The sequence below is a fragment of the Camellia sinensis genome, chromosome 1 (assembly GCF_055761805.1).
Source record: "Camellia sinensis isolate YWXY chromosome 1, ASM5576180v1, whole genome shotgun sequence".
NCBI classification, from domain to species: domain Eukaryota; kingdom Viridiplantae; phylum Streptophyta; class Magnoliopsida; order Ericales; family Theaceae; genus Camellia; species Camellia sinensis.
The window spans coordinates 176,573,381-176,594,566 of NC_138961.1; positions in this window are offsets into that span (position 1 = coordinate 176,573,381).

Below are 21,186 nucleotides of genomic sequence, written 5' to 3' on the forward strand. Positions count from 1 at the left end.
CGATAGATTATTTCACAAAGTGGGCCGAAGCCCAATCATACGCGGTGTTGAAAGCGTCGCACGTCGCAAAGTTCATCAGAAACAACATCATTTGTCGCTACGGGGTGCCAAATGAGATCATCTCGGATAATGGATCCCACTTTAAGAAAGAAGTGGTCGACTTGTTGGAAAAGTATAACGTGGCTTTTCATAAGTCATCTACGTATCGGCCGCAAACCAATGGAGCAGTTGAGGCCGCCAACAAGAACATCAAACATATACTGCGGAAAATGGTGGAGACCTATCGAGATTGGCCAGATAAGTTGCCGTTTGCTCTGTGAGGCTACAGGACTTCAATTAGAACTTCTACCGGAGCAACTCCGTATTCGTTAGTTTATGGAATGGAGGCTGTTCTACCTATTGAAATTGAAGTTCCGTCTTTACGGGTATTGGCCGAGTGTCAGATAGCTGAGGCAGATTGGCAGCAGAGCAGGTTCAAGGAACTAATGCTCTTTGACGAAAGAAGGCTGAAAGCACTGTACCACGTTCAGAGTTATCAGCGCAGGATTGCTCGGGCTTTTAACAAGAGGGTCAAGTCCAGAAATCTAAAGGAAGGGGATTTGGTACTCAAAGACAACCGAGCTCCCATCTACGACCCGAGGGGCAAGTTCAGACCCAATTGGACTGGTCCCTACATCATCAAAGCTATCTGGTCAGGCGGAGCTGTGGTTCTGATGGATTTAGATGGCTTAGAATTCTCTCAACCGATCAATATGGACAAGTTGAAGAAATACTATCCTTGAGAGGCTCGCTAGGCCGAAAACCCGCGAAGGGCGGCCTTGGCAAAAGTTAGAGCGCAAAAGGAGAGTGAAAATACTCGAGCGAACCCAAGCCGGAACTACGTAAGGCTTGATTCCCATGTTTGGGATACGTAGGCAGCTTCATCCTGAAGTTCAGCCATAACACTTCCCCGATCAACTTTGTCCATTTGATCATCTCAGCCATCTTTGTTCATCAGCATTCGTTGGAATCTCCGGTGCAGTGCCATTCAGACTAGGGGCAACTTTCCAGTTGCAGGAATCTGGGGTTGTGCATCTCGAGTGATAGATCTCAGGCGTGTCCAGTTCTAATCCACATCAAAAATATCTTTGAAAAGTTTTAATATAAGCTGACTTTGTTCAAATAATCTTTTTACAACTTTGACCATTTTTGGACCAAGGTGGAAAATTTTCAGTGCCACAACTTTCAATTTCTTTGATTTCAAAACAGAGTTCTCCTGCTCTTACATACAATTGAAGTTGCTTTTTATTACATTCATGAAAGAAAACTTGAAAGTACTAATAAAGCAATAAATCTAGGGCATGGTCAAGTCAGGTGTTCCTACGCCCCCTCCCAGAGCTGGTCGAAGCCTCTGATGCCAAGCTGGGCCCGATCTGTGCTTCTTCATTGAGCCAATCTATGCACTCGTCAGACAAAGTGCAACTAAAAGTAGGAGCGGGGGCCAGGAGTTCTCTCATCCTCCACGCAGTGGCCTGCCAAGCAAGCTGTGCCCCTCGGGCTGGAAATGCAGCAGGATACTCTATCCCCTCTGGCGGGCAGGTCTGATCATGGCCAAATTGGCGTCGAATCCGAAATGGGAAATAGAATACACAATGAGTGAGACCAACCAGTTGAATCCCAGTCTGCCGAGGCATATTGTAACTCATTGCCGGAAGGTTCAACCAAGGGCACCGCCAAGCAATACGGTCTGCGGACAAGTGGCACATCCAAGCGAACCACCATTCCTCATCCAAGGCATTGACTAGACGATGCCGGAAGAAGTAGCCGCGAGCTGAATATGTTGGGCAGGAGTCCACAACCTGCAATTTATCCATCAGCCACACCTGGGGAGGGATTGAAAAATGAGAGATTAAAGAATAGAGAGATGTACGAGGAGAGAAGAGTGAGAATGGGGTTTTGTGAGAAAAGACTGAGCTCGAGGACTGAGTGATGTAAGCAATACAGAAATGCGAGATCGGGTGGGAAACATTACCTGTAGTAGTAGTGGACTCCCCGCCAATCTGCACGTCTCATGACGGTAAAAGGCGTCTAAGCCCATTAGCGTCTCGGCCAGAGTCATCGCAATGCAGCTCTTGCCCTCCTTCAAGCCTTGGGCGACCTCAATCAATCGGACACTAGCCCCTCCAGAGCCTGAGACGAATAGAAAATGGAATAGCATGCACAAGCAGAGGGCATGGCGCCGGAAGCCTTGCCAGTGATGGTTGTTGCGATCACCAGCATCGGAAAACCGATCCGTCAAACTCGGAATGTCCAGCATCCCGTCACAAATCAGAGACCGAGTGTCACGCATGCTGAGTCCACACATTCGCCCTAAGGATTGGGCATGACCAAAATTAAGTTGGGGCAGGAGCTCCTCGTCGCGCTCGGACTCCATTAGAGCTCGGAAATCTTCGAAGGTAGGACACATCTCTTGCCCGGCGAAGCTAAAGACATGTGTCGCCGGATTCCAAAACCTTGCCGCGGCATGAAGAAACGGGAGATGCAACGGGGTACGACCCAGAGTGAACAGTGCATTTATGCCAAAGCCCCGGAAATTCACTTTTTCCGAGCCATCCAAGCTAGCAATCCAAGCTGTGAGATTTTGGGCAAGAAACTTTTCCATTGGAGCAAATCAGTGTGAAAATGAGAAAAACTACGAAGCTGGGATCTTTTGTAGGAGATAAGGTTGAGTGGGGGACAGGTGTCAACATTCTGGTGGTCCCCCTCGTTTAGTGCCGACCGGCCAAAAAAATATGCCGACCGGCCATTTTAGTTTGCCGACAAAACAGATATATGGCCGGTAGCCACTCCTTGCAGCCGGTGGTCCCTACACCATGCCGGTGGACTTCCTTCTGGTTTCCTGAGCTGTTTATGCTAAGAAGTGGGGAACTTCACCACCTCCAAACCCCCCCGGCGATAAACTCTTGCGAAGCCACGCTCGTCTGCTTGTCGAGTTTTGAACATTTGCTTATCGAGTTGTATTTCGCTCTCTTGTAGCTCTTGATTTGTTTATCGAGTTGTATTCACACTTGTTTGGTTGTGTCATGTCCTTGTTTTGCTTATCGAGTTGTAAGTCGGTTCACTACCTGATTATTACGATGGCAAATTTCCAAAATGAGTTCAATTTCGTTCACATTGTGGTGTGAAACCCTGCGATGCGATACATAGAAGATCCCCAAATGTAACATCTTTTGAATAAAATGATTCGTTTCATTTCCATCACATGTTTTGCAAAGCGTGTGAATTTTGAGAAAGAAAATAAACCTGCCTGAGGCAGTGCAATGTGCTTAAACTACTAGTAAAAAGGGAAATAAAACGTAGAATGGCAGGGTAGCCAAGTATCAGAATTGATACCGGTGAAACTCCCCTTGCGGTTAACGCACCTTCCGCATCTTTGTTCAGGTCAGCCACGTCGTTGGACGCCCTCACAATACGGGAAATCACACCTTTGAAACGTGAACCTTTGAGTTGACCTCAGGCCACAATTTCTGCGAGCAACGCTCGATGCGTGCGAAGAATGTCCCACCCCGTATCCTTTTCATGCTTTGTGAACCCCGCAAATTGTTTCGATTATGCTGTGTAATAGTACGTTCCTTTACTTGCGTAGACCGCATGCTTAATTCCATTACCTGCGTAGACCGTATGTTTTGATTGCGTAGACCGCATGCTTAATTCCATTACCTGCGTAGACCGCATGTTTTGATTGCGTAGACCGCATGCTTAATTCCATTACCTGCGTAGACCGCATGTTTTGATTGCGTAGACCGCATGCTTAATTCCATTACCTGCGTAGACCGCATGTTTTTGATTGCGTAGACCGCATGCTTAATTCCATTACCTGCGTAGACCGCATGTTTTGATTGCGTAGACCGCATGCTTAATTTCATTACCTGCGTAGACCGCATGTTTTGATTGCGTAGACCGCATGCTTAATTTCATTACCTGCGTAGACCGCATGTTTTGATTGCCTAGACCGCATGCTTAATTCCATTACCTGCGTAGACCGCATGTTTTGATTGCGTAGACCGCATGTTTAATTTCAATACTTGCGTAGACCGCATGTTTTGATCGCGTAGACCGCATGTTTAATTTCATTACTTGCGTAGACCGCGTGTTTAATTTCAACATCTGCGTAGACCGTATGTTTTGATTGCGTAGACCGCATGTTCAGTTTCATCACCTGCGTAGACCGCATGTTTCAACTGCGTAGACCGCATATTTGCTAAATATCATCACCTGCGTAGGCCGCATGTTCATGATCAATGTTGTTGCCGGCGTAGACCGTTTACTCCACTTACCTGATTGTCTTTCCACAGCATTGTTATGCTCCCCACTTGCCTTGCGCTGTCACGCATTTCAAGTATGCTACTGTGCATATTGCTAACAATATTGTACCTGTTAAGTTTGTTTTCTTTTCAGGCGCGATATTGTATGTACGGTTCATTTGAAGCTGGTGTAACCAGACGAGCCGCACAGGTATTGTATCTCCCGAGTGAGACGTATTGAGAATTCCATAATTCTCTTACATCCTTTCTGCGTTGTAGTGTAGTTTGGTATGCTAGCTTAAAATTGTCGCATGTTTGCTTCATTACAGCTTTCTTTGCATGATCATAAGTTATGCTCGGCTTCGTGCATTGTCTTGCATCTTGCCCCTGCCTCCGGGCGCGTATCTTATTTGTCTTGTATGTTTGTCTAAGTCTTCGGCCTTGTCAAAAATGGGTCGTCTCTGGGCTTTGACATTCACTCCCGTCATTGTTATGACTTTCGAGTTCTGTCAAAGAGGGGCAACTGTAGACACCCCATTTTTGACCGTCCTCAAGACTTGGACGTCACCGTTTGAACACCCGGTGATCATCCATGTTTGTGTTCGTTTGGAGTTCCCGGAGGTCTCGGCTCGCGTGCCCTGCCTCAGAATCTCCGAACTCAACCGTTTAGTGTCTGGTTTTGCACCAAACACTTGCATCTTGCCATTGAGAGGCAGGGAATGCCATGTAAGGCATCCCCACACACCACCGGCAGTGGCTGGAGGCCACCGGCTGGTCTTTTTCTGCCATCGGCACTTTTGTTTGCCGGTCAGCACATTTTAATGCCGGTCGGCATAGTTTGTTGCCGGTCGGCACTGTTTTTTTCCGAAATAGCATTTTTGGGCAGCCGACCACTGTTCATCCACTTTATGGAGATATTTTGTGCCAGCTGTGATAGCTGGCACCAACTCTTCTCCCCTCCATACACGTGTATGGAGGGATTTCCCTCTAGCCAAGCTTGTTGTATAAGCTTTGCAAGAGGGAGTCCTATAAGAGAGGGGCTTTCCTTTTGGTTCTAGGTTAGAAAGTCAGAAGCAAAAACCAGCCCTTAGCAATATAGATACATATTATCTCTATACCTCCCCCTCTCTCCTCCTTTGTGTGTGTTTTTTAGCTCAAAAGGTGTGTTTTACCTTACTTTTGCACCATTATACACACCATTACACCTTACTCCGAGATTGAGGGACTTGGAGGAGTTGTTTCTTGAGTTTTGGACTGGTTTTGATCCAAAGAAGGAGGCTAGACCATTTGTTCTTCAAGGGTTCTTCAAGGGTGAGCATCTTCCTTTTTATTCCCCAAACTTGCATTGGTTTTCTACCTATTTTGCTTACTGTTTTAGCTCTTGTGTATAACATGAAAAAGGCTTAAATTTTCCTGCTCTAGCACTTTCATTAAGGTCATTTTCTGGTTTGAGTGCAAACTCACCCTCATAGGCCTTGTTTGGTCTATTTTGGTGCCTCTTTGATAAGGTTTTGTTCACTTCAGCATTTTGATCTTTTCATCACTAAAAACCAGTTCATTTTTGGTGTTTAAAAAGTTGGTTTGAAGTCTTGCATAGGGGAGGGACACCCCTCTCCCTTTATGGTTTTGTTTCCTTGCTTTTTGGGCTCAAAAGGATAGCATGTGTGCTTGTTGTTTCTTGGCCTCATTTCAGAATTTCTTTAGGCATTCTACATCATATGTAACCCCTGTTTTTGGTCAAACTTGTGTCTCCTTGTATGCTTGTAATACTTGCTTTGTATTACTCTATTTTGCTTAGAAGTCCATCTCATGATTAGGCCATGATTCTTGTGAGAGTTGGTTTAGTTCCATGAAGTTCTTAGTGATGTTTTTCCATGCTTAAGGTTTATTGGTTATCCATTTAGTCATACTTGACATGTGTGTTAAGGTTGCTTTGTATTTTGGCTTAAAAGCTTTGAGCATGTTGACCTCTAGCATGTATGTTTGCGATTACCCTCATGATTCAACATCATCTAAGGACCACATTTTAGTCCAAGAATCATGCTTGTATGTGTGCATGCATGGCCTCTTTAATGCCTTGAGGGTGTGTCCTCCAAGAATCATGCTTGTTGTGCTTTACATCTTGGTGGCATGATACATTTGAGCCTTGTTGAGCATTACATGCATTGCATTTACTTGGTTTGGGGTGTCAAACTAAGTGTGGGAATCAAGGACCATTCATACTTCAAGTGATGCAATGTGCCTCGATTCCCGGTCATCGGGACCTTTGACTCCAACTTGATAAGGCCTCGGTTTTCATGTTGTTTGTTGCATACATCCTTACATTAAGTGGCAAATTTGATCCCTCGAGTCATCATGCACCATTGATGGCTCAAAGGTCGAAGGTCATGCTTCTTTGAGTTCAAAATATGATAAGAAGTAGGACCATGCTTACATGTGTCCAAGAACTCCATACCATGTACTGTCTGTTCTCTGTTTGCTGTCAAATTGTCTTCTGCAGGAAGTTTCGGCCGACCGGCAGAATTTAGTGCCGACCGGCACTATCTGGAGTGCCGATGAATCCAATAAAGTGCCGATGGGAACTGTGAAGTGCCGGTGGTAATTCTGTCCGGCCGGTGGTGCTCTGCAGGACGCAAGGAACTTGCTCCAGTACTTTGGCAATTTTCAGAAAGACAAGGCAGTACAAACAGAGGCGACAGGAGTACAGTACGGGTTTTCCGGACGAGGCGGATTCGAGCATGCATCACTCGCGCATCCCGAGGCAGAGGCTGCGGCTACCCTTTTCCTTCCTTCGCCACCTTTCCTTTAAATTAAATTAGAATATTTTTTTTGTAATAATTTTATTTGTTTATTATTTGGGACTGTAATATTAATTCGAACCCTCTGAGTGAGGGTAAACATGTAATAAGTGTGGGTGAGTGTGTGTATGTCTTCCAATCCCCATTTCTTTCTTCCCTTTTATTTACCTGCTTATGATGGTAGATTAGGGCATTTTTGAAATTAGCATACCTTATGATGTGCATGCGTGCATTCATGCATCTGTTGACATGCACCGGGCTCGGTACATCATACTAACCGCATTCGTATTTTCAAATTCCAAAATTGAATACATGAATCAGTTGATTGCATATCGTATGCCATATTTAGGTTAACCGAGCCTAACTAAAATTGCATCTTGTATGTGTTGCATTAGGCAAAATAACATGAACTAGGACATGCACATTTGCTAACTAGTTTATTGTTTTGGCACGGAGTACAATGTAAGTGGTTATGCTTTAGCATCCAACATGCGTGTGAATGTTGCCATAATAGTATGCTTGCCATGCGGCTAAGTGTTTACATGAGATAAATTGCTTGAATGCCTGTGGGTGGAGGTCAAATTGCTTAAATTGGGATAGTGCGTTAAAACTATATTTGTTTTAAGCCCACCGAATAGTGGCAAAACCGTCTTTTCCAAAAGCCCACTTGACGGTGGCAAAATCTGCATTTTAGCCTACTTGCGAGTAGCAAACCATTTTCAAAACAAACATGAAATGCTTTTTTATTCCAATTTGAGCGATTTGGTCTATACTTGTTTGCTGCGCGCATGACATAGTAATTCTAGGCTAACAATTGGTTTAAGAACACATAAAGTTTTCAAAAACGGATATCACGGTTAGTAGAGGCCGGTCTTCGGACCGGGCGAAAGGGGGTGCTCATAGCGACCTTCCCCGATCGTACCCAAGCTCCCAAGCCGAGACAACTCCGGTGATGACGGACATGTGGCCTTCGGCACCGAGTCAGGGTTTCCTAAATTCTCCCATTTTAAAATATTTAAGTGGCGACTCTCTATCTGGCAAAGCAGTCCATGTTTGGCACTACTTTTTTCAAAAATCTATTTCTCAAAACTATTTGCCAGATTTGGACTCCTTGGTTCAAGATTTAGAACCGTGACGCAAGTCGAGTCCGAACTGTAGCGAGGCCCACGCGGGCGCGTCTACACACGAGCCCAAGCGGTTTTCTTGTTATCTTGGGACGCGTGAAACGCAACCCCGAGTGGTTTCTCTTGTTTTTCGGGACGTGTGAAACATGACCCCGAGTGGTTTTCTCTGCTTCTCAAGGTGCGTGAAACGCAACCCTGAATGGTGTTTTCTTTCCTCGTCTCTTGTTTGGGCGTGGTTAGAGTGCGTTTTATTTCATTCATGTGTTATTATCTTTCTTATTGTATTCATTCTTACTTATCACATTTGTTATTGGCTATTGCATCATCTCGTATGATCATGGGCTTTCAACATTGTCGGCTTCGCGAAGCATGTGAGTCCAGCTTTTAAAGTTGCATTCTGCATATTATTTGTATCTTGCCCCAGAACTACGCTGGTTTGATTCCTTTCGAAGGGATACGTAGGCAGCCCACAACCATTTATTTCTGTCTTCATAGTTTGTCCAAGTCTTACGGCCTTGCCAAAATGGGTCGTCTCTCATCTATGACATTCACTCATATCATTTCATAACTCTGAGTTCTGTCAAAGAGGGGCAACTGTAGACACTTTATTTTTGACGGCCCTTACGACTTGGACATCCTTGTATGCACACCCGATGATGAGTTTATATGCTCGCCAAGTGCTCAAAGTCCTCAACGAAATGCCACAACTTTGAGCCTTTCAAACCTTGCACCCTTGTTGCCTCATTTTTTGACCAAGCCTTGGTTCTTCAAGCCTGCAGCTTTTGCTGGCCAACCAGCCACTTTTAGAGGCTGCCGGCCACTAATGTAGCTTGCCGGCCACCAGTGTATTTTGCATATATTTTATGCCAGCTAGGTCAGCTGTTTGCACAGATACATGCATCTATCCCCACGTGTAGGGTTGGATCTCCTTGAGGGAATTTTAGGTTTTCTATATATAGGAGGCCCCTCTCTCATGTTTTAAGGTTAGAAAATTTTGAGATCAAAAATTTTTCTCTCTCTCTACCAAATCTCTACACTTTTGCCTACAAATCTTCAATCTTTGTCTATACACCCTTAACCAAATCTCACCATCTTTCAGCTGAGGTATTCTTCAGCTTGGTTTGAGCTCTAGAGGGTGTGTTTACTTAGTTTTGTTGCTTAGAATTGCTTCTTCTCTTCAAGAGGTATAAGGCTTTACCTATTTTGCTTGCTTTCTCTACTATTTTTCCTACTATTTTTCCATTGTTCTAGGCTGTCAAAACTCTGTGTTTTTTGGGTTGAACCTTGGGTTTAAGGCCATTAAAGGTTAGGGGGTGGTTCATCTTTCTTTGTGCCTTATTTTGGAGGCCTTTGCCCTTGTATTTCCCACCCTTTTACTATCATTTTCCAAGCTTTTAAACACTAATTTTCAAAGCTTTTTCAGTAGCCAAAATCATGTTTTGAAGTCCAAATTTGGAGGTGTTAGCCTCCCCTCCTTGTGTCTTGCTTACTAGCCTAGCTGGTGCCATGTTTTAGCATATTGATCTAGCAATTTTTAGCTCAATTCTAGCATGTTTTAGGACTTGTTTTAACCTATTTTAGCACTATTTTGGGCTGTTGGTTGCATTTGAGCTTTGTTTTGCATGCTTATAGTGTAATAATCCTCGTGAGTTTGGTGTTCTAGGCCTTTGGCACCATCTTGTTTGAGTTGATAGTATTTATTTATGCTTTCCCCACTCATTTTCAGCTATTAATCATCTCTGCAACCTCCCTCCTTTCTTGGCTTTTTATTTTGCTTTGAAAATGGTTCAAACAACTTGTTTGTTTAAAGCATGAGATTGAGATATCATGCTTAATGGTTTAATACCTTAGGGGATTCATTACCAACGGTATGATGTCTTTTCCATGCCTAAAACAACTTTTAGTTTGAGCCTTCTTTCCATTTAGAGGACTTAAACTCACCCTTGGACTTAATTGAATTAAAGAATGGAAAGGTAACTAAAATCAACTAACTAAAACTTGGAATTAAAAGTGAGCAAGATAATAATTGGTTGTGTTCAATCGGACGTTAATTGAACACATGGAAACTTGAACCATTTTATACCCATTAGTGATGAAATGATTCAAGGTTCCAAGGTCACCACTTCCCTTGATCATTCATGAAAAGGAGGAGGTTTGTGTCTTATTTTGCATTTATTGAACTTGCACACTTGGTTTCACAAGTCATCATGCAATGAAATTGCATCCATTGATGGTTTGTAAACCAAACTTGCTACTCCTTTGATTTGCTCATAAAAATAAGGGGTGAGTTATGCAAACAAACCCTTAAAATACCCTGTATCTACTCTGTTTGTCCACTGTTGCAGTAAGATGAACCTGTGCAATTAGTGGCCGGCAGGCCATTTTCATGGCCGGCAAGTGGCCAGCCATCACTGGTGGCCGACAACCTTCGTCACTGGCTATCCGACCACTGATGAAGAATTGAGCAGTGTGTTTTTTAGGCCAAGCAGAGCTATTCTGGAAGTAGGCAACAGTGTTCATGTTCAACTGTGCAAACAAAGGCATTCAAAAGCAAAACGGTGGTCTATTCGAGTGGAAACCGAGCATGCGCATGAACATCCCGCGTTTCCCGAGGCGTAGTAATTAGTTACTTATTTTAATTGAACTTGAGCTGTAATTATTTAATTAGTTAATTAACTAGTTAGTTAATTCAAGTGTTGTAATAATTAGTTAAATAGTTTAGTTAGTTATTTATTTCGGTTTGTAATAGTTAGCTTCATTAACTTAGCCTTAATTAGCTAGCTAGTTAGCTTAGTTTATTCATTCGGACTTAGTTTATTCATTCGGACTCTCCTTCGTGAGAGCGTAATGTAATAATGTGTATGTCTTCCAACCCCACGTCTTTCTCCCTTTTATTTACTAGCTTACGATGGTTAGTTTAGGGACATCATGTTTTGATTAGCATACTTCATGTTTGCATCCATTTGTATTGCGTGCATCAAGGCTCGGTCCATCATTCAAACTGCATTATTAGTTTAATACTTATTTGAATACGTGCTTAGACCGCATGCTATTTAATTGATTCATATGCCATGTTAAGTAGCCGAGCCTATTTAGATTGCATACCGTATGTGTTGCATTAGGCATATTACATAGTTAGGAATCATGCATTTTTTTCTAACTTATTTGTTTACTTTGGCTTAGAGTACTAGGTGAACCTTTACTCGCTTTAGCATAATTGCATGAGTGTGCTTGTTGCCATGTCTAACATGCTTGCCATGATGCTAAATGCTTAATTGCTATAACTTCTTGTATGCCTGTGGATGAAAGCATATTGCTTGAATTGGAATAATTTGAGTAATGTTCATATGCGATCACTTTTTCAAGTGGTACATATTTCGAAACAATTTTCAAAAGAAATATGACTCGAAGTGTTCCAATTCTTGCAAATTAGTCTATACTTGTGTGTGTGCGTATCACATAGTAATGCTAGCCTAATAACCAGAACAAGAGCATATAATGTACATAAGATTCATATCATGATTAGTAGAGGCTAATCTTTGATTAGGCGAGCGGGAGCGCTCAAAAGTATTCATGACCTTCCCCTTTCATACCCAAGTTCCCGAGCTGAGACAATCTTGGTGATGACGGAAACATGGGATTTGGCACGAATCATGAGTTTCCTAAATTTTTCAAAATAAAATATTTAGGTGGCGACTCTATATCTGGCAAAGCAGTCCATTTTTGACAATTTGATTCAAAATCGATTTTCCAAAAAGATTTGTCGGATTTGAACTCTTTGGTGTTTATCAATTTCACATTGCACTTGTGAAATTAGATTCAGAACCACGGGAGTCCAAACTATTGGGCTTATGTTCCAAACTTCCGTAAGGGGGCGCAAAAAGTTGAGCTACACTGTCCTCTTTTTGTCACAGCTTACATCAATGATGTAGAGTTCAAGCGTGCTTTCTTTGATGGTGGGGCGTCCATAAACATCATCACTACTGACACCTTTGCAAAGGCTGGTATCCCAGAGTCCAGGATGGTTCACCAACCCATCACTATAACGGGATTTGGTGGTGAGAAGAAGGTTACTAAGGGCCATATTGTAGTGGATTTAGCAGTTGGCAAGATCCGCTCTACCACTAACTTCCATGTGAGTGAAGCGGACACAAATTACCACATGATACTTGGTAGAGCTTGGATGCACCGATATGGAGCTATCCTGTCGAGTTATCACCAATGCATAAAGGCAAAGTTGGAAAAGTGCACAGTAACCATAAATGCGTCTGAAAGGCCATTCGGAGTGGAGGATGCACACTATTTAGATGTAGTTTTCTTTACTAAGTTGTCAACGGATAAAACTCCAAGGACTGGTAAAATTACAGGGGTAAAATTGACGAAGTAGGAAGACATTCGAGATACAGAGGCTGCTCCAGACAGTAGTGGGCAGAAAAGGAGTAGCAAGTCCACAAATCCTCTTCCTAAGATTGTTAAGGTGCGCGAGGGCGGTAAGACAGTTTACTACCTATGACAGTCTTGGAGGCTAGACTTCATACCTTGGAAGGATGGACCTGAGACGAATAAATGCGGCGGTGATGGGTCACATGAAAGGTTGGTGGAGACGCCTGAGCCCGTCCCTGAATGCATGTAAGATAGACCCAAACCGCAGCAGAAGGTACTTGCTAAGGTCAACGTCAGTGATTTACCAGGACAGAGCAAGCCTGTGTTTATTAGCGATACAATGGCTCCAGCAACTAAGGCAAAACTGATAACACTACTAAAGCGATACAGTGACATCTTTGCTTGGTCATTCGATAAGATGCCTGGTCTTGACCCATCCCTTGTCACTCATCATCTGGACACTTTTCCCAACTCTAAACCAATCAAGCAGCATGCTCGAAAGTATCACCCTGATCTTGAAGCAAAGATTAAGGTAGAGGTAGAAAAGTTACAGAGGGCCAAGTTCATTGAGCCTATAAAGTACCCAACTTGGCTAGCAAATATTGTGCCTATACAGAAGAAGAACGGTCAGATCAAGGTCTGCGCAGACTTTTGCAACCTGAATAAGGCATGCACGAAAGATAAGTTTCCATTGCCCCATGTTGACACACTTGTTGATTCTACTACGGGCCATCAGATGTCCTCCTTCATAGATGGGTTTAGTGGTTATAACCAGATCAAAATGGCACTAGAAGATGCAGAAAAGACGGCTTTCAAAAAGCCCTTGGGAAATTTTTTCTATAGGGTGATGCCTTTCAGTTTGAAAAACGCGGGGGCAACCTACCAACGGGCTATGACTGCAGTGTTCCATGACATGTTGCATCATGAAGTGGAAGTATATGTGGATGATCTGGTGGTCAAGTCTACTGAGGCAAACCGACACCTCTAGAACTTGGAAAAAGTTTTTTAGCATTGCCGCAAATTCTGCCTAAAGATGAACCCTCTCAAGTGTGCCTTCGGAGTTACCACCGGCAAGTTCCTTGGCTTTCTTGTACACTAGTGGGGGATTGAAGCAGATGGGGATAAGATTAAGTCAATATGGACATGCCACCACCACACTCTCAAAAGGCTTTGAAGAAATTCCTAAGCAAAGTGTCATACCGTAAGAGGTTCATTCCAGCCCTTGCTGAGATAACCTTTTCCTTTGGGACATTGCCGAAAAGGAATCACAAGTTTGAATGGTTGCAAGAACACCAACAAGCGTTTGATATGGTGAAGAAAGCACTTACCTCTCCACTTACAATGATTGCCCCACAACCCGGAAAGCCTCTGTTACTGTACCTGACCTCTACACCTCGATCTATTGAAGCTTTACTTGTCCAGGACATAGATGGCATTAAGAAGCCAATCTATTACATCAGTTGAAAAGTCAATGGTGCCAAGTCGCAATATACACCAATTGAGAGGCATTGTTTAGCCTTAATCTTCACGGCACAGAAGTTGTGTCCCTATTTTTTGGCACATCCGATCCAGGTTGTGACCCGGAGTGATCCAGTCCGCTACTTGCTGAGCAAGCCTACTCGGACTGGAAGAATGGCAAGATGGCTCTTGGCTATAGTAGAATATGACATCACTTATGTTACTCTGAAGGTAATTAAGAGCCAAGCACTTGCAGACAAACTGGCCCAATTCCCATGTGGTAAACATGAACCTGCAGAGGTACCCCTACCACGTGAGGTCCATGTCTCAGTAGTTGCAATCATGTCTTATTGGGACTTAAAATTTGATGGCGCTTCCGGAGCTGGGAAAGGTGGAGCTGGCATAACACTAACCGGTCAAGCAGGAGAGAAGTTTCATCTATCATATAAGCTTGACTTTGAATGTTCGAACAACAAGGCTAAATATGAGGCGTTGATACTGGGTCTAATAGCTGCCCAAAAGAAGGGCCTCCACAAGTTAAAAATTTAGGGTGACTCCAAGTTAGTTGTCATGCAAACAATGAGTGATTTTTCTTTGAAAGAGCCTCTGTTGGCACCATATCGTACCGTAGTTCAAAGGTTGTTCACTCAGTTTGATGATGTCTAAATCCAGCATACTCCTTAAACACACAACTGTTTCCCTGATGCCTTGGCTACACTGGGGGCAAAGGTGGATATACCAGATGATAGTATAGCCATCATCATCGAGAAAAGAATAACACCAGCAGTGCTAGCTGAAAAACATACAGAGCAAGATGTTGAGAGATGGAAAGCAAATATAATCCAGCAATTGAAAATAGGCCAGGGAACAATCAAACCAGCAGAACTTGCATCATTTCTGCTCCTCAGAGAAGAGTTGTATTTTCGCGGTCCCAACAACCTGCTGGCAAGGTGCGTCGGTAGACAAGAAGCAACTTACAGACTTACGCAGATCCATGCTAAGTCCTGTGGAGATGGAGATATCAGTCTATACTGACGGATATAGAGGCAAGGGTATTACTGGCTAGAGATGGAGAAGAAAAGTACTGAATTGCAGAGGTAATGTGCAGAGTGTCAGTCCCATCCTAAGGAAGAGGAAGCCCATTTCTTAAGCAGTGAAGAGTGGAGGCAGCTATACATTGACTACCTTGGAAATGGCACACTGCCTGAGAACAAAGCTGATGCAATCAGAGTTAAGAGGCGAGCCCTCCGGTTCTTCCTTGACCAAGGCAAGCTATACCGAAAAAGCTTTGAAGGGGAATCTTTGGCGTGTTTATCAAAAGACAAGGCAAATGAGGTGCTGAGGGAAGCCCACAAGACAGAGTATCAAGAAGGGCAGTGATTATATGGACACCTTATTCACCTTGGCTACTACTGGCCGATAATGGAAGAAGATGCTAAAAACTTTGTGAGGAGATGCCAATCCTGCCAGAAGCTTGGGAACTGGATACATGCACTAGCGGTTAAGTCGCACAACATCAAGACCCCTTACCCATTTCATACTTGGGCATTTGACCTGGTAGGTCCTATAGCGCAGCAATCCAAAGGCCACAGATGGATACTTCTAGTGACTGAAGTTAGCACCAAGTGGGTAGAGGCTATACCGATGAGGAAAGCAGACGGGGCAGGAGTAGCCAACTTCATCAAAGAAAACATAATTTTTAGATTTGGCATACCCAAAGTAATACTGTCTGACAATGGAACTCTCTTTGTAAATCGCCATGTAGGAAGACTGCTGGATGCTTACCAGAACAAGCACCACAAGTCTAGTCCATACTACCCCCAAGGGGACGGACAAGCTGAGGCGACCAACAAAACCCTTATCTGAATACTGAGTTAAACGATGGATGAAGCAGGGGGCACATGGTTTGATCAACTTCCCGTAGCACTCTGGGCGTATAGAACGTCAAAGAGGAAGCCAACTCAGGAAACCTTATTTTCCCTAGTATATGGGTCCGAAGCTGTGTTACCAGTTGAGTTGGCAGTACCCTCAACAAGAATGGCTATGTCTGTAATGCCCCTGTTCCGTAGTATGCTAATTGGTCCCTAATATGTATATGACTATATGTTTTGATATGATTTTTGTGTGCCATTATGTGAATATATGCGACTTTGGAATTCTACCTGTTCACCGTAGGAATATCTGTTTGAATAATCCGCTTTGGAATTAAATTGAGGGCCTTATCGGCCATAGAACCCGAAATTGATTACGCCATTGTGATTGGCATAATTTTTAGAGCCTACGGTGAAATTTAATTGAAAATTGATTCTGGTCAATTTAAACTGATTAAATTGATAAATTAAGTGCCCCATTATTTTATATTAAAATATTTGTTAGTGGGGCTTGTTGTATATTTGCATTGCACTCTCCTTTAGCTCTCTCAAAAACTCAAAATCTGAGTTAGACACTTGAGAGTGAGAGAGAGGCCGGCTATAGAGAGAGAAAGGAAGAGACTTGAGCAATTTTTGGCTCTAGCTTGGGGATTTGAAGATTTAACTCAAGGATTGACTAGAATTTGGAAGATTAAAGCTCCTAGGTGAGTAACCAACCCCTAACTCATGAATTTGAGTTGTGATTCCGGGAATTGAAGATTAATTTGTGATCTAGAACATGAAAGGAGTTGGTTTTGATGAATTTGAAGACTATATGTGCATGCATGTAAAGAACTCCTATGGAATCACAAAATCTAGCATGTAATTTGTGAAATTGTGAAAGATTGGTAGTGTAATCCCACATGCAAGCATGTCTTTGTTAAATTTTATGGGAATGAGCACTAATTACATTATTTGAAGTGAATATGAAGTCAAATGGGCATGCATGTCTGAATAATTGAAGATGGGAGCTTTGAATGCATGAATATGTATGATAGAATTGAGTTTGGTGTCAATTTGAGACATGCAAGTGTTTAATCCTTGAAATTGAGCTCCATAATAAGGTGTTTTGGTGTTTATACCTTGTTAGTATACTTATATGTGATATTTGAGCTACAACATGCATGATTTGTTGGTTAAAAGTCGGAATGGAGCTCAAGAACTCAACCTGGGATTCCCAGATTTTCGTCGTCCGCTCGAGCGGGTGAAGTGACGCTCGAGCGGAGAAATCGAGCTCCCAGCATTTTCTGCAGACATGGTTCCCGCTCGAGCGGGGAAGTTTACGCTCGAGCGGGGAGCTATGTAGACAGGCAGTCCGCTCGAGCGGCCGAGTTCACGCTCGAGCTGGAATTGAAGGCAACCAGTACTTTCGCAGACCTAAGGGTCCGCTCGAGCGGGTAAGTCCACGCTCGAGCGGGGACCCTATTTTCTGAAATCCTGTTTTTGTATTTTGTGTTCTGTTTTCCGTTCTCTTTCACTTGCAAGCACTCTTAGGCATATGTTAAGCATTGTAAATGAGTTAATGAGATGATAATAAAGCCTAAAGAGGAATATGTGAATTAAAGAACGGATTGAACTGTTAATGACCCTTTTGTGTTCGTGAAACGTGTAGGGTCAAGCTCCAGGGTAAATCCACAAGCCGATCACTGTGAGTAATATCGATATTTGAATGCTTGTAAATGCCCAATTGTTTACTCCCTTTGAAGCTTTATGAATTGCTAATTGGGATTGTGGGATTGTGGACGTAAGTCTGATATGAACGCATAAATGGACCCAAGGTCGTTTCGATAAGCATAAATGGGCCAAAGGCCGTTTTGAAATGAATGAGTGGGCCAAAGGCCGTTTGAAATGAATGAGTGAATGAGTGGGCCAAAGGCCGTTTTGAAATGAATGAGTGGGCCAAAGGCCGTTTTGAAATGAATGAGTGAACCGAAGGTCGTTTGACATATATGAATGGACCTAAGGTCGTTTCGACATGAACGAATGGACCGAAGGTCGTTTCGATATGAATAAATGGACCGAAGGTCGTTTTGATAGAAATAAATGGACCTAAGGTCGTTTTGACATGAATGAGTGGGCCGAAGGCCGTTTTGACACGAATGTATGGGCCGAAGGCCGTTTTGACGTAAACGAACGGGCCGAGGGCCATTTTGACATAAATGAACGGGCCGAAGGCCGTTTTGACATAAATGAATGGGCCGAAGGCCGTTTTGACATGAATGGAAATTTAAATGGGCCAAGGGCCAGAATGTTTAGAACTACAGTCACTTGGTTTGAATTTCGTATAGTTATATATCTGTTAAATGGAAATATGAATTGGGCCTAAGGCCGTTTGGAACATGTTGATCTACATCGTTATGTAACTTCTGTATTTGATTTGATATTATTCACTGGGCTTTCGCTCACGCTCATTCATGTGTTTGTAGGTGAGCCAAGAGAAGTCCAGACCCAGCCTCAGAGAAGTCTGTATGGAACCACTAAGGTTTTGAGAGAGTCAGCCCTTGTGTCTCACGCATGAGACCCGCCTTCGCCTTTTTGTTGTGTATTTGCATTTTGTCAGGTTGGCGAAGTTTTGTATATGTTTGCTTATAGTTTTTATGGGTTGACTTAGTTTTGGATGAGCCTGTTTGTACAGAACCTATATCACTATGTTTCTGTTGTGAGTTATTAACGTACATATGTATGGTTTGTTTTGATGTGCCATGTAAGCACAGCTCTATGGACAAAGTTTTAAATTGCTTCCGTTTGGCCCCCATTAACTCTGTTAAAATACGCTTGGTTTGGTTTGAGGCCGTAGGTAATCTTAGGATTACTGGCCGGTTACGTCCTTAACCCATGGGGGCGGGTTCGGGTCGTGACAGAGTGGTATCAGAGCACGAGTTAATAACTCACGCACTTGTCCAAAAGAGCAATAAGCGTCTAGAAAAGATTTAGGATGCATTCATGTGATAAGTATGAATTCGAAAGCATCGAGAATATGCTTAAGTGTTTTGATTTGGGCAATTATGTGCTATAAGTTGTGCTATACTTGCATTGCAAACTGTTTGGTTACATATGCTCTCTAGTATATGCATATTTGTAGAATCTTTTGTATATTGTATAATGCAAGTTTAATCAGACGGTGAATAAGAACTCCGTAAAGCTATGTTTAACTTTAAATATTTGTTAATGATATGAAATGACAAGTACCCTGGAATGTTATGTTTTGTACGGATGATTGTCCAAATTTTCCTGGAACATAATTGTGGTATCCTTAGCGGAGGCCCTCGCCCAGGGGACATAATACTGTGGCTTATGGTCATGAAGCCCTAGCCCAGGGGAAATAGTACCGTGGCACAGACCCTCGCCCGGGGGAAATAATACTGTGGCCTATGTATGAGATATGTTGATATGCTTGACCAACATGATATGTCACGCTAAAAGAAGTACCACACATGATTCGAATATGAGATATAAATTGTTACACTAATGTGTACAATAAGTTTGTTTTGTTATAATGCACATCATGAAAAGTTGTCTATGTGCATTCAATTCTGCTTACGGGTGTCTATGTGAAACATGAACATGATTTGAGTATATAATTACTTAGTAAATGTTCAGCATGCGATATTTGATAAATATGCAATTATCTGTTGCGTAAGTGATTAATTGCGTACGATATGTGAAAGGAGAATATAACAATGTGCCTATGTGCGAATGTACTCATGTGATTTTGTGTTTAATTTCGTATTGGGCATCCCAGTATTTGGTAAAGTTTGATAAGAATTTGTGTAGAGTATGGGCAAATTAAGGGCATACGGGTTGGAAGGTTCTTCCACAGCCCGACTTGATAGTCCGGAAAGAGTAGTACAAGAATTGGCAGAGATCTTGAGACAGCGGTGTCAGTTGCCGCTACGGCAAGAACCTTTGCCACCACCAGTGTGAGAAACACCGAGGAGTTTGTTATCAGACTTCTGGGGCTCGTTATAGATATGGTAAAATGGACCATACGGCAAGGAACTGTCCCCGGATTGAACGAAATGTGCATGAATCCTCTGCCTTGGCTAAATCCGTACCAGTGGTAGGAATTGCTACTCAGGATGGAGTAATTACACTCATCCCAAAAAGCACTCAGAATGTTGTAACCATCATCCCAGGTATCTATACTGTGTACAAATGAATGCTTATGTGTTGATTGGTTCTGAATTAGTACGTTTGTACATCTTCGCTTGGGATATTATTTGATTCGGATCGGCATATATTTCATATCTGCTGTATATGTATCTAGATTGGTTAGACTCACATGATCGAGACTGTATTCATTGGAGGTATATGCCCCGTTTGGGAAATTTGTGAAATACGTTTTGGGATATTGATTGACTCTGCACATGCACATATATATCTACACCTATGCTCAGGGTGATTTATTATGTCACCGCCTTCAATGACTAAACCACTGGAATTATGATTCTGTAATCGTGTGACCGAGTTGAGCGCCCTAAATGATGAACTCTAATTGTGAGACCATATATTTTGATTGGTAGAAAGTTGACTGGGTGATGTGACTAATTTGGAACTTTTGCGTAACAATCTCATACTGTATGTACCCGAGGAACTTTGTATAATGTATTACTGTGCACCATGTTCTTGCATGTAAGGCTTATTTGGGAACTGCTATACTGATTATGATACGTACCTCCTGATATGAACACTTGCATGCTTATGTAACTATACCTGAACATATGTGGACAATACCGTATTGTACGTGATTTGAAACACTTTGATATGAACAGTTGTGATGAATGATTCTGATACGACTTTGAGAACTAATAAATTTAGGACAATTGTGAAACTATCAGCCATGTGCCTAAACAAACGAAATGAGCTTTACAGAATCAAATGTACCCTATTTGAGAAAACTTTTATCTGACTTGATCCAATAGAACCTTTGTCTGAATTGACCCGATAGAACCCTCATTGGATATAACTTGACGGGACCTTTGTTTAATTTAATCTGACAAGACCTTTGCTTGGATTGATTGATGAGAACCTCTATCTAAGTTGATTTTGTAAAAGGGGGTTAAGAATTGTCTATAAATAAATGACCGGATTATTATTGGCAGGAAAACTGATGGACCCAAAACTTGAATCCGTTTGGAGTGCTTGACTTATTTGAAAGACCTTTTGTGGGCTGTCAATAGATTGATCTACCTATGAACATCATTGAGAACCAACCTTCAACTATTGAGGA